General features: G+C 39.2%; 1 protein-coding gene across 1 annotated transcript in view; it reads left to right on the plus strand.

Annotated features, from left to right (window-relative positions):
- The window catches only part of puf (ubiquitinyl hydrolase 1 puf), an 870,156-nt gene that overhangs the window by 129,474 nt on the left and 726,371 nt on the right, over window positions 1–14,311 (plus strand). The window lies entirely within an intron of this gene.

Below are 14,311 nucleotides of genomic sequence, written 5' to 3' on the forward strand. Positions count from 1 at the left end.
TTATTATTATTATTGTTACGGGGTTACCCGTGGAATGCAGAGGTGAAAGAAGGTGCGGGCTGGAATGGGTCAAACTACAAAGCTGAGTTATTGATTAAAATTACATTAAAGGTTATATTTTCAAAAATAGCAAAACAATTTTCACATTAAATTTCAGATTTTAACAAGTAACAACAAGTCAAATCAGGTACAATACCAGTAACAAAATTTAAGTCTAGGAACGACAAGATTGATGGTATAACAGAACTTTGGCTTCAAGCCTTCACTTTACATTTTCTGAGCTCTCAGCTCCCAAACACATATTTACCAAAGGGCAGAAAACCCCTAATAACATGGAGCACTTGCTCCCACCTTCAAATATCAAGCCTCTCTGAGGCGCTTTTACCACAAATAAAAGAGCTGATCCGCTCTCAATTTTCTGAGCCTATCAAAGGCCACCACGGACTTTACTATTAACTGCCCTCAAGGCACACTTACAAAGAAACAGGGGTATCTTGTACCCAACCTAATGGGAGTTAGTAGGAAAATAATAGGTTAAGTTAATGGCCCAAAATGCAAAACTGAATGGAGGCGTGAATATGCACTCCTACATGAAACTTCTTAAAACCTAAGAGGCACTAGGCCGATGAAGCAGGGGCTTTTCCCAAACTATGGAGGTGACTCGTATAAAGAATAAATTTAATACATTACGGAAGAGTAGACAAACGGTTACGAAAACGTAGTCACCTCGAATTCAAAATGAAGGAGAGCTTGAGAGGGTAAAGCACTCTCTATCCCCGATTTTCAGTTAAAGTTATATGAAAATTTTACATCAAAATGGCAAAAGTTACATTTTTGGACAGATAGGTTACATCAAAAAGGTTTCGGACCTTCCCAAGGGTTAAACTGCTGAGCTAACAAGAAAATAAAGCTGTTAAACGGCCATTACCTTTGTGAAGAGCTGCTGCCCGAAGGAAGAGGCGCTACCCGCCCCCTGCTACACTTCCATACACTAGGCTAGATGTTGTTCGAGTGGCAGAGAGATAGGAAAATCAGCAGTTTTTATACTCTTGGGGAAGATTAGAGACCTTTCATGAATAATTAAGACACACCCACAGGCGTTTATTGGGTAGCTTACAGTTACACATCAAAATCGAAGAAGAAAGACACGATTGGTCAAAAATTAATTAGAGAAATTCTGGATTGGCTAAGTTCAAAACCGGCGGAAAGAAAAGATTTATATTGCCAACCCACAAATGAAAGAACGAAATTTAGTAAAGAACAAACTTATGAATACAAAATTTCTTCAAATAAAGTTCTTCCCCTTCGCACCAGGGTGCATGGTCATAGTTTTTTGTAGAGACATCTATCAGAGAATGTCCACACTTCTTGATCAATAGAAAACAAAACAAGTTGAACTCCGCACAGTACTGACAACTTCGTAATCACAAAATTTACGGTAGAGACATTTTCTGAGAAAACTTATGAGTTGATACAGTTGTTAAAGTTCAGAGTTTCTCCTGTAGAGGAGTACTTGAAAGCGGGAAATTCAAATGTGCGGCGTAGAGGTGTACCAGCCGGTACAATTATTATTATTATTATTATTATTATTATTATTATTATTATTATTATTATTATTATTATTATTATTATTATTATTATTTAAAAAGAGGATGCAAGGATACAAGGCACATTCCCTTTGCTTTCTTAGGAAAGATGGAACTCTTGCAACGTCAAATGAAGAAAACTGCAAAATCTTAGCTAAGTATTTTTACGACCTTCTAAACTGTGAAAAACCAGCCAATCCCATCAAAACAAACAAACCAGTGAGCCAAAACCTGCCATCTTCTCCACCAAATTGCAATGAAATCAAACGCCACATAAAGAGACTGAAAAATAACAAGGCTCCTGGTGAAGACTCCATGATTGGGGAACTGTGGAAACATGCCCCCCAGAAGAAGCAATTGACATCCTCCACCAAACCATTGCAGATATTTGGGAAAGAAGAACAACTACCAGAGGACTGGAAGCTAGCCTTGATCCATCCTTTACACAAGAAAGGAAATATAAGAGATGTGAACAATTACCGTGGAATTTCTCTTCTGTCAGTAGCCTACAAGATCCTGTCACTATCCATCCTTGAAGGACTGAACAGCAAGTTGAACACAAACTCGGGGAATACCAAGTAGGTTTTCAGAAATGCTGATCAAGTGCAGAACAAATACTTAACCTAAAAACCATAATAAGATACCATATGCTGAGAGGTCGAACCTATGTATCTACATTTGTCGGCTTCAGGAAAGCATACGACTCCATCGACCGTGATGTGTTGCTTAACATCCTTGCAGAAGTAGGAGTCGATGAGAAACTGCTGGTGATAATAAGGGCAACACTAATACCAAATCCAAAGTAAAATTCCAAGGATGTCTCTCTGAACCCTTTGAGATCAAGACAGGCGTTCGACAGGGAGATGGGCTGTTACCTCTTTTGTTCAACTGCGTACTTGAGAAGGTAATACAGGAGTGGCAAAAGACGATCAAAGAAAGAAACCTTTGCAAACCCGTAAGGATTGTGACGGAAAAAAAGGCAGTGAAAATAGATTGCTTAGCGTTTGCTGATGATATAGCCCTTATGACAGAAAATTTTGAAAGTGCAACAGAACAGATCAATGTGTTGAAGGAAGTAGCAGAACAAACAGGTTTACAAATTTCCTTTCAAAAGACAGAAGTAATGTCAAATATCAAAGATGATACGGCACAACTAAACACCAAATATTGAACAATAAACTGTGTTAGTAAATTTAAATACCTTAGGGAATGGATTCAGCAAAATGGACTTGACAAAGAGGCCATAGCAGCAAGAATCAAGAAAATGGAGGTCACTTTCCAAACCACCTGCAATATATACAACAAAAGTGCTTTTTCCTGAACACAAAAATTCGTCACTACAACACTGTCATCAAACCAGTATCGCTGTATGCATCTGAATGCCTTATCCTGTCCGAGCAATGTTTGCTTGCGGATTTAGAGAGGAAAGAAAGATCCTACACACCATACTTGGTCCAAACTACAAAAATGTCATCTACATTAGAAAATCCAGGCAAGAAGTATACTCTAAGATAGAGAAGATCACGGAGACAATGCGTAAAGGCAGAGTTCGCTTCTACGGTTTTATACGACGAATGATCGACTCTTGATGTACGAAACGTATCTTCAGTGTATTTGACTCAAAACCAAAAACGGCAATGCCATGGTACGTTAATGTCGAGAAAGATCTTAAAGAACTGGGCCTACAAGCAGAAAATGCACAAGACCGAAATTTTTTCAGAGCAGCCATCAAGACTTCTGGGACTTTCTGCGACAAAAAAGGGGCAACTGGTGCTAAATGGACAGAAGAACGTTGTGCTAAACACAGTGAGCTAATGAAGGCGATGTGCATCAAGCGAAAAATGAACAAATGCCAGAATGTAAAGTGAGGCTTATCGTGGTCCCTAGTTGGCCGATTAGCGTAGTTGAATTGAATAATAATAATAATAATAATAATAATAATAATAATAATAATAATAATAATAATAATAATAATAATAATAATAATAATAATAGTAATAATAAAACAACAACAACAAAAACTTCCCTTAAGCAGCTCCTGCCAAGTTGGAATGTTTATGGCACCTTTCCATCTTCCTCTATCCAACCACCATTGTTCCTCCTTAACTGTATTCCAATCCAGGTTGTTTCTTTGAATTATTTTCTTGACCGTTTTTCGCTACTTTAGTCTGGGTCTCCCTCTTGTCTCCCTCTTCCCAGTCAGGGTTTTCTACATCTGCTTTGGCATCCTTTCCTCTTCTATTCTCTTAATATGTCCGAACCATCTAAGTTCATCCCTCTTCATTCTGTCAAAATGCTTTTCCACTCTGATTTTCTTCCTGACGTTCTCATTTCTTACTCTGTCCTTTCCTGTCATTTTCTCAAAAATTTCATTTTACTGGCCTGGCTTTTAGTCTCCTGTTTTTTTTTTTTTTTGTCAGTGTTCAGGTCTCTGCTGCATCTGTCTGTATTAGGCAGTAGTAGAACCTATACATCACCTCTTCACACTTCATTGATACATCTTCCCTTCACATCAGGTTTCTCACTCTGGTATAATGCATTTCCCTGTTGAATCCTTTTACTGATCTCCATGCCCAGCCCTGCATCCTGCATCAGTTTGCTTCCCAAATACTTGAAGCTTTTCCCAATTTCAAGGTTTTTTCGCTTTATAATCCCCTTCCCTTTCACCTCTAGTCAGCACCATTGTTTTACTCTTTTCCACACTGAATTTCCTTCAATAGTTTTCAATAATCTCCCTCAATATGTTGTGTTGACCTTCTACTTCCTCTCTTTTGCATCCACCACCATATTATCTACAGACGGTCCCCATAGTTTACCTTTGTCTCCGTCACAATTTCATCCATAATCATTATGAATAACAGTGGTGGCAACACACTTTCATTTTCATGCCAAAATTACCCTGTTCTCCCCACATGCATCTGGGTACTGTTGCAACAATTTTTGTATATTGCTTGCACATATTCTATCATTTGTTTTCCAAATCCTTTCTGTTGCATTACTTTCCATACCTTTGCTCTGGGTAACACTATCGTAAGCTTTTTCTAAATGAAGAAATGTCATCACCATATCTCTTATGTATTCCCAATGTTTTTTGATTAACTGCCTCAAAACTGTAGATGGGGTCTAGTGTTGATCTTACAATTTGAAAGCAATATTGCTCTTCTTGTAATTGTCCTTCCACTTTTCTTATTCGCTTTTTTTTCGTAGTACCCGTTCAAATATTTTTGTCACCTGATATGTGATTCCTCAGTAATTATCACATATCTTCTTGTCCCTCCTTTACTCCAGTCGTTTGGCACCAATTTTTCTTTTGAAGTAGATCTAAATAGCCCATACAGCAATTTTAGACCAACAGGTCATGCTGCTTTTATCATTTCCACACACAATTCAACCACTCCTGCTGATTATCCCAGTTTCATTCGTTTGGCAGCTTTTTCTACTTCTTCCATTGTGATTTCATTCTCAGATTCTGTCTCCATACACTGCCTTTATTATCTCATCTTTACTGCTTCTCACATTCAGAAGTTCTTTGAAGTAATCCTTCCATCTTTTCTGCATCTCCTATTGTAATGTTTTCTCTCCTTCTTACCCTTTCACCTGCTTTGTGTAGACTCTTTCTCTTCTCTTCTTACAAGTGCATATATAATCCTTTTACTTCTCCTTCTTCAATTTCCTGGTACTTTCTTCAGTTTTGTCCACATACTCTGTAATTGCCATGCTTTCTTATTTTTCATTGTTTCCTTTACCCTCTCATTCCACTATAGGGTCTCTCTATCTTTGACTTTTTCAGCTTTTCTACCACATGCACTCTTCTGCACAGCTTACAAATGCCTTCTTGAGCATGTCCCATATTCTATTTCCATACTATCCATCTCAATTGTCAGTATGTGTTGTTTTGGTTTATATTGGAATTTTTCTTCTTCTACAGTACTTGCATATCTTTTAATTTCCATACTTTCATTTTCTTCTCTCTTTCTTTCATTTTCACTATTTTTTCTACTTTCATTTTTCCTGTCACTACTCTATAGTCTCCATTAGCCCACCAGGTACCATGACCGTTAAGGTAAGACTCTATGTGGTCTGACATTGTGACTAGCTGGTTCAAATCCCGTTGGTCAAAAAATATTTCACCATCAGAATGTTGACTGGCAGAGTAGGAGAGGTGATGGTATACAATATCTAATCACTGTATTGCATGCTAAAATCCTAGATTCATTTCCAAACCTCTCTGCAGTGTTCGTATGAAGTGAGACCATATGATACTCATGATGGTGATTTGTCAAGAGACGTTAAGCCTTGAGCAGACCCCTTGTCATGATCAGACACTCTGAAAAACCTAGGCACATCGATATAAAGAAATTTGATGATTTCGAAGCACAGGCATAAACAACATTCAAGCTTGAAGAATGGATGACTGTAGTAAACAATATAACCAAGTTTCTTCAGTGGTTACATGGTACACAGTTAAAAGGGAGGAAAATAAATCAAAATGCATGGTACGTTAAACCCTAGACACACAATAAACATCAAATGAACTTCACCTAATACAACACGAACAAGATCAGGTTGGGCAACTTGACAACTATAAACAAGGAACATGGAACGGGGACAGGGAACCTACCAAAGGTTGTAGGAAAGCGAAGGTTGCGGGTTTTGAGAAAAATCAATGGTGATGTCTTGTTTTCAAATATTATTTTCAAAAATGACAATTTACAACGTGAGTTCTGCACAAAATCCATCTATCTAACAATCCAGTGACTTATTTTACGAAAACAAGATTAGATGTTGTTTGACTAGAGCTTTGCTATTAAGCTAAGAAGTTAACCAAAGACATTTTAGCCTAACCTAAGTTCTGCATTATTATACAGAAGGTAACAAGGCACACTGAATACAATTACAAATTAGAATGAAAGGAAAATGTGCTTTCTAAAACATCTGAGAAACATAATTGAGTGGCGAGTGTCTGGGTGAGGTTAGGGCAAACTCCTATATGAAAATGCAAGCAAACTTTAAATATAACTTACGGGGGAACTGAAATAACGAGTGCTTACCGCAAGGTGGCCCATCCTGGTAGCTAGGAGTCGCCGATGACGTCAACTTCGGGCAGGCGAGAGAACGACAGACAGACTAAAGACAGACAGATCAAAGACAGACAGATCAAAGACAGACCACGAAATCTGCCTCGCTCCCTTTAAAAAGGGAAATCTGGCCTTGGAGTGGCCAATCAGAGCACAGGAGTTTGCCTATCGCCACCGAGATTCACCAATCACAACTCTTTATCCGGTCGCGATGTTAATACAATCTTCTCGATCATATACAGACACAAATCGCGAACCTTCCATTTTCCAGAATATGTAAGGACATATTTCTAGAATCCACAACTGACAAAGGCCAACACACCCTGTTCTATAAGTTTGCATCACAACCTTTCTGGACTGTTCCAGCTATTACAGAAAAATCATTTACAAATCTAGTAGTTACAAAGTGGATAAAGTGAATAAAATACATAAAACATACTACAAAAATATTTTACATCATACAGGTTAGGTAGCTAAATGGAATATGAATAAAATATTTTACCTCAACACTCCACATCATACAGTAAGTATTACTTTAAAAAGGATTTACAAAAAAAACACTCCACAACTTTCCACATCATAGAAATTCTACACAGGTCTCAAACAACTTGGGAACAATCTATATTGAATCATAGGAGTGTCCTAAAGAACATACTCATTGATACTCAAGAAGCAGACATTGGGTATTCAAGCAGCCCAAAGAAGCAGCTATGGATGATGGATGAAATATTACAGCTTATGGTAAAATGACAGAAAATGAACCACAGAGATAAAGATCAGTATGAAGGGTTGAACAGGGCAATGCGGAGAAAATAGGGGTAGGCAAATTAACTTTCGATGGTGTAAAGGTGCAGAGAAATAGAAAATCTCTAGGAGAAACATAACCACTTCAATCTCCATAAGAAAATCAAAGAACTTACGGTGAAATATTGCAAGCTGTATAAAGCTATACTGAGGGATGCCAATAGTATTATCTTGGTGGGAGTTGAAGAAAAGCTGAAGTACTGGAAGGGGTATGTTGAGAATATATTTAATGATGTGGGGCCCAGACAAACCCCCTTGTATTGTATGCAATCAAGCTTCATAAAATAAAGTAAAGCTGTGGGTCCAAACAAAATACATGTGGAAACTCTCAAACTCATTGCTCAAGGAGATGGTAGAGGCCTATACCTGCTAACTGCACTATTCAACACGGTATGTAAGGCTGGCAGAATTCCATCTGACTGTTTAAGTCAACTTTTGTTACCTTACCTAAGACATAATTGCCAACTTTTATGGTTTATCCGTAAAATTTATGGAAATTGCTGGATTTTACGGTTTTACGGATGGATGGTGTCATTTTAGGACTTCGCGGACAAAAATTTGAAACAGCATTTGATAATCGCTCCACTTTCATATAATCAATTGTTTGCATGGGTCGAAGCACGCTCGGTCTTGGTCGAGAGCAAGTCCACAGTAGTCGATAACTCTTTTTTTTGATGTGATTTGGTATTTTTAACCATGTGATGTTTGTGTCGTTATTGGAATCGAATTTAAAGCCGGGATAACAGTTCTTCCGTGTGAATCTTAGGTGTCGACAGGCTCTGCTCCGCAAATTCTTTGTTCCGCTCGATTCGCTTGTGATCTAACCTATATTCTTTGACCACGTGAGTGTTGTTCTTTGTTTACGAACAGTACTTCCAGATATTTAAAGAATCCTATTCTGTTGATTTTCTGTGCATACTAAAATCAAGAATGTTTTGGCCTTTTAATATTATGATATTTTTCAAGAATGTTTTGGCCTTTTAAGGTTATATATTTTTTGAAGTGTTCAAGTTTTTGTGTTACAACTTCGTTCTTCGTAGTTTCCTGTATTTGTTGGACTAATTACATTCGTTCCACTGACTGGGTATACCGCTGTTAGCGAAGCCCATTAAGTTATACTGTAAAGAAGAAGAAGAAGCAGAATTACATTTGTTCCACGTGTTTGTGTACGTTTTGTACCATGTGCATATTCCTTGTTCACGAGATTGGCGTCGTGATCATTTAATTGCTTAAGACTTTGTGTGCTTTGACATGTTTTAATGAAGTGTTTTACTGCCTTGAGTGTTTATGTTATAATTTTATGTGATGTCCAGTGGTCCAGGTTCCTTTCGATGTTTCATTTTGTTCTCGGACATTTTCATACGCTATATTCTTATTGTAGATTCTTGCTAGATTTATTCACGATAAACAGTACTTCCAGACATTTAAAGAATCATATTCTGTTGATTTTACGTGCATACAAAAATTAAGAAAGGGAGAAAATTTGCCTTTTGAATGGTATGTGGGTGTGATATTAATATTGCACATGGTGGACGCAACAGTTTAGGTGATGGAGAGTTAGTTACTGGCATTCAAACTGAATTATTGGCATTCAGACTTCCAACACAGTGAATGATCTCCAGGATACGGATAAATCCCTTTTCTTTTCATAAGTGAGAAACTACGTTTGTACTGCCTGTGACTACATCAGCAAGTTTCCACTCAAGGTTGATGTGTTAAAGCATGCTCAAGTTGCTAGGTTAGACAAAATTTAGGATGCACAGTTTTCTTCCATTTGTTTTATTCTTCGAAAGGTTTCCTATCTTGTTATGCAAGGAAGAGAATGAAACTACAGATGAAGTGGTGAATGAGTTCAGGTTGATGACACTTTGGTTGCAAATGACGATGCTGCAAGCGATTCCAGTTGGGCACAAATATCAAGAATTTGTGGAGCCGATGGACTTCTTAAGTATAACCGAATTTCTAGAGTAATGCTGTTTATTCTCACCATACCCCATAGCAATGCAGAATGTGAACCTGATTTCAGCCTTGTGAAGAAAAATAGAACAGAGTTCAGATCATCCATGTCCAATGAATCTCTGGAGTCTATTTCTATTTTGAAGACCAGGAGTTCTGGTCCTTGTTATGACAAAACATTTTCTCAAGACTTTTTGCAGGAAGCTAGAAAGGCCACAACTATGACTTTCAAGTCAAACTAGCGTTTGATTTGCAGTGTGTATTATATTAATCCTTGCCTGTGTTACGTTAAACAAGTTTTATTGTGTAAAGCCTTTTTCAGTTATCGCATATGTGCTTAATTTATCAAGGAAGTCTTGTTATGTATGCTCCAAGCTAATATTCTCCACGGCTGCTGCTGTTTAACATGGATTTCTTCTTATTTGTTATATTCATCTACAAATCATTGGCCTTTGATATAAGTAGATATGATTTCTTTGAAGTATCCTGTTTAAAGCATGAGTTCTTGTATTTTATAGCCCAGAGTATTATTATATTTGTTAAGCCGGGGTACGTCGAAAATCGTTAGATTTTTTGTCGCGCGTGAGTTTTACTGATAGCCCTTTTCAAAAGTTGGCAGGTATGCTAAGAAAGTAAATGCTTCACATTGTGATGATTATTGCATGATCAGCCTGATGTCCCATGTCTTAAAGGTATTCCTACGTATCATTCACACTCATATCTACACGAGTGTCCACAAGTTAAGCATAATCACTAAACGAGGCCATACTGCCTGATAGGAATGTCAGACGGATTGCTGAACAAACGGAAGCTGACTCGCACACCATATGTCACACAACTTGTCCAAAAAACCAGTGTCAGAAATGTTCTGATAGCTAAGGTACACTTTTGACAACAACTAACAAAACTTGGCAGTGTCATCCACACAAAATATGCTGTTAATAGGGTGTATGGTTACCTCTAACGGTCACACATGCTTCGCAGCAATGTGGCATGCTCTCTATCAGATGGTCCAAGAGCTCTTGTGGCAGTCGATCCCATTCCTCCAAAAGGGCAATGTGAAGGTCTTGGAGGGTCCTTGGTGGAAGCTGACGGGATGCAATTCGCCTCCCCAATGCATTCCAGGCATGTTCTATAGGATTCAGATCCAGAGACCTTGCTGGCCAGTCCATGTGATGAATGTCTTCCCCAGCCAGAAATTCATCCACCAGAGCAGAGCAGTACGGTCGGGCATTATCGTCCATTAAGAGGAAATCTGGACCAACTGCACCTCTGAAGAGTCAGTGGTCTCAGTACCTCATCCCTGCATCTCCGAGCGTTAACAGTGTTCCTCGGACCACCCATGAAGATGTGCAGCTCCGTACAGACATTCAACACGATGTCGCCCCACACCATGACGCCACCACCACCATACTGGTCCCATTCCACGATGTTCCTGTGCTCGTATCGGCTACCCGGTTCTCTCCAAATTAATGTGTGACGGGAATCGTTCTGCAAACTGAAGCGGGATTCATCTGTGGACAGCACATGCCTCCATTTATTCGTGGTCCAGTTTCGATGTTGATGGCTCCGCAGTAAACGGGCCTGTCTCTGTGCTGGACTGAGCAGGACGCAGACCACTTGACGTCGGGCAAACAGCCCTGCTGTTCTGAGCTTCCGGTACACAGTTTGCCAGGAAACGGCAATCCCTGAGAGGATATAGATGTTGGTTCCCATAGGGAACCTGAAATATTTGTCTCGAATGTGTACATTTATAATATCAATATAAATTGTCCGTTATTGGACATTATAAATTTCCCAGCTAACTCATTCCTGGTTGCCAGCGTTTTGCCCCAGTGTGCTAAGTTGGGCTCATCAGTTGGTAAATAGCACACCCACCAAGACACATGGCTAATGCATACCGTGGAGGCCACTGTGTAGGCTACTTGGAGCCACTGGCAGTTCCAATGCACTATGAGAGACTTTGTCTCATTACCATTAGCACACAGGGGTGAAATGCTGGCAACCAGGAATGAGTTAGCTGGAAAATTTATAGTGTCCAATAACGGACCATTTATATTGGTATTATAAATGTACTCATTTGGGACAAATATTTCAGGCTCCCTATGGTATCAGGATAAATGGCATTGTCATTAATAACATCTGCTTTGCATATGATACAGTTTTGTTAGCCAAAATTATTATTAGTAACATTGTAAGGATCAGTGCAGCATTTGGTCTGTTCCTGAATACTGGGAAGATCAAGCTGACTGTATTTTCAAAGACATCTAAGCAGGCCTCCCTGTGCATCAGCAACACAATTGTTCAGCAAGTGTTGTCCCTCAATTATGTTGGGACTGTAGTGACTGAACATTGCAATCCCGAGAATGAAATCTTATCCAGGATTGGTCAAGCCAAATCTTTGTTCGACAGTACGAGGGCCCTATTCACCAGTAGAGATCTCAACCTTCAGCTCCGATTTCGGATGTTGCAATGCTATGTTTTCCTTGCTCTTCTGTATATTTTCAAAGGTTGGACACTCAGCCCTTTGCTGGAGAGGCGGGTGGGAGCTTTTGAAAGGTACAGGGGAAGGTTTTGAATGTTCTGGGTAGAGAGAAGACCAATAAGGAAGTCGTCAAGTTGTTAAAAAGGAAGAAAAAATGATCTTTTAACAAACATCAGAGAGCAAAAGCTCAGGTACATTGGGGACATCAAGAGAGGTGAACGGTATGAACTTCTCCAACTCATCATCGAGAGAAAAATTGAATGAAAACGATCTGTGGGGAGATGGAGAAATTCCTGGCTTGAAGACTTGCATTGCTGGTATTAACGAACATCCATTGACATTTTTCGAGCTGCAGTTCAATTGGAATACCAACCTTCGTAGGGAGACGGTGTTCTAAGAAGAAGAATCCTTAGTGCTATACGACAGGAGTATACTTTGTGCCGGCATTGGGTTTCACTCTCTCCCTTTCTACTGCCGTGTATCATGTCATCCCTTGACAGCCTAAAGGGCCTACGTTACTTTTTGTTTTGCAAAATTGAGTTATTGTGAGATCCATATTTACCCCCTGTGGGTGGGGGACGTAGATGAAGAATACACCCATGGTATCCCCTGCCTGTCGTAAGAGGTGACTAAAAGGGGCCCCAGGGGCTCTCAAGTTGGGGAGAGAGAGAGAGAGAGAGAGAGAGAGAGAGAGAGAGAGAGAGAGCGCGCGCGCGCGCGCGCGCGCGCGAGAGCGAGAGCGTGGATTGGCGACCACTGGGCCCTTAGCTGAGTCCTGGCATTGCTTCCACTTTCTTGTGCCAGGCTCCTAACTTTCATCTATCCTGTCTGACCTACCTTGGTCAACACTTCTTCTTTTCTGACCCTGGGGGTATTAGAGCATTTGAGGCCTAGGGAGTCTTTCATTTTCACGCCCTTCGTGGCCCTTGCTTTTCTTTGTCCGTTACTTCATTTTTCATAGTGACGGATCCCTTCTTTTCTCTCCCTCTCTACCCCGTGCGGGTGGGAGATGCGGACGAAGAATACACCCACGGTATCCCTGACTGTTGTAAGAGGTGACTAAAAGGGGTGACCAAGGGATGATTGTATTAGAACCATGAAACTACTTGTGATTGGTATCATGCGGGGAACACCATGGGTTGCCTTTACTTGCAAGTAGTACCTCTATGTTAGGTACACAATAGGTATGTGATTAGTAGCAACAGAGGGTGAATCAGTGTGGGTTTTACAGTAGCCGTTGTGCCATTTCACTGTCCTAAGATGGTAATTCAATGGAACTAAAACAGTTGCAAGTGCCAATATTTAAGTTAAACACAATGCATAAACTCAGTCGGTCATATCAAGGAGATACGAAATATAACGAGATTGGAATTGTAAAGACCAATATGGCAGTAGGTGAGACAAAAAAAAAAAAAAAAAGAAGGAAAGACTCAGATTTCTTAAGACACTTCTATTGCAGAATGTTAATTGAACGAGCATGCTTAATGAACAGATGTGTCGATCTGAAGAGACTGAAAACACATATATAACCTCAAGAGTTGGAAGAAAATCATTAGAAGAAGAAGAAGATTTGTGAGGTCTACCTTTATTAGAGGATGCATAAATACAGAAACAGTCATTGAAACCGCCAAATAAGAAGAGAATTATAAAGGAATTCATATGTTGAATTCTCATCATGGCGAAAACTAGGCCTTGACTCATTTACAAGGAAGAAAATTCGATACTACACAGAAATAGCTAACTCAGCTTATAAAATAATTATTACGATGTATAAAACTGAGAAAAGGGCAGATGTATTGATAATCTGCAAACGTTATTAAGATTAAATTCAAGACGAAAGAATTATCATTGAAACTATAATGTTAGAAGGCTTTGGATTCAACATTATGACACAACTCACTTCTTATATGTATATTTGTATCCCATTTGCGCAAGATCTGGTTGCTATGCATTTCTAAGAAGACTATGGTGAGATCCTCCGGAGGAGGCTGAGCTGATATGATGACAACAAAGGTCTACATTCACCAGAGCATCCCACTGACTAGCGGCAGGATGTGATTGCTAAGCCCGAGCCACAGATGTCGTGGAGAAACTAATCCAATCCCGGAGGAGCTGAAGGAAAAAGATAAGTCTTTTCAGTAAAGTAAATAAATGTTATAAATTCCAATATAATCATTCATAATTATTTGTGAATAGATGGTTGATCATTGTAGTCTTCAAAATATCTCAAAACGGCTAGATTCTCGTGGAATAATGTTACATATGTGTCAAAATACATGGATATAGGTAGTCATCTGAAAGACATAACTAATCCTGGTTAGGGAGTGTGAAGTGAATTATACATTAGTGGCATTGCTATGACATTTAAGCATATTGAAAGGTTATTCTATATGAATTGTGAG

This window comes from Anabrus simplex, chromosome 1, assembly GCF_040414725.1.
Source record: "Anabrus simplex isolate iqAnaSimp1 chromosome 1, ASM4041472v1, whole genome shotgun sequence".
Lineage (NCBI taxonomy): Eukaryota > Metazoa > Arthropoda > Insecta > Orthoptera > Tettigoniidae > Anabrus > Anabrus simplex.